Raw genomic sequence first — 886 nt, 5'->3', positions numbered from 1 at the left:
GCCTTTGAGCCCGGTCCGCAGCTCGTGGTGAGCTGGGGGCCGGGCCCCCTGGGAACAGGGAGTCAGTCGGTGAGAGGGACCCAGCGTGAGCCTCAGGGACCAGAGGGGCCAGGTCTCCCCAGGCCCCGGCATCCTCCGAGCGCCGCCTCAAGTGCACCCCGGGGGTGTGACGAGGGTTTTTACGGGAGATTTCTGTCCCCTCTTCTGTTACCTGATCGAACTCGCTTCACCTTCTAGCTTCTCAATCTCCTCATCTGGGAAGAAACGAGGAGAATGTTGCGCTTCATCTCTGTCTCTTCCCGTTCTAACGCTCTGTGGGTTCGTTTCCTTTTGCCACCCGGAGAGGGAGGGGCCTTAGGGGTTCTGCCCACGCCTAGCCACTGTGCAAGGGCTACAGGATTTTTTTTTTAACTGATGACTTTATTTCATGATCTTTCTTTGCCCGCTCTGCGATTTAAACTTTCACGAGTGGCCGCAGAGACCAGAAGGAGAACTCTGACCGACCCCTCGCCTCTGGCTTTCCCCCACTGCGACGTGACCGCTCCTGTCCTGGCCAGAGTAGCCCCATGAGTCACCGATTTCGTTGGCTGTTTCTCGTGCGAAAGTTTGTTGTGGGACGCTGGGGGCACGCGGCCTCTCCGCCGCTGGACACCCCGAGGGACCCCCCTTCCCTCCCTTCTCCACCTCGAACGTGGGCCCCCGCCAGGCCGGCTCCCCCTCACCTGATGCCTGCTCGGCGCTTGAGTCCCCCCACCGGCCGGCCGGAGTCCCGCTGTGACAGATCGGGGTGCAGGGGCCTCTCACTGCTCCCGCCTCTCTCCCGCCTGCTTCTTTCTCTGCGCTTGCTCTCCCCACCCAGCCCAGCCGCAGGCGCTCGGAACGCGCA

At 62.5% G+C, this 886-nt stretch overlaps 1 protein-coding gene across 1 annotated transcript in view; it reads left to right on the top strand.

Moving 5' to 3' along the window:
- RPS6KC1 (ribosomal protein S6 kinase, 52kDa, polypeptide 1) overlaps positions 1-886 on the top strand; it is a 72,515-nt gene that overhangs the window by 35,277 nt on the left and 36,352 nt on the right. The gene's annotated exons all lie outside the window — the stretch shown is intronic.

This window comes from Condylura cristata, unplaced genomic scaffold (genome assembly GCF_000260355.1).
Source record: "Condylura cristata isolate star-nosed mole 26May11 unplaced genomic scaffold, ConCri1.0 scaffold00050, whole genome shotgun sequence".
NCBI classification, from domain to species: Eukaryota; Metazoa; Chordata; class Mammalia; order Eulipotyphla; family Talpidae; genus Condylura; species Condylura cristata.
Note: the sequence above shows the minus strand (reverse complement) of the source record. Positions and strands in the feature narration are given on the sequence as shown.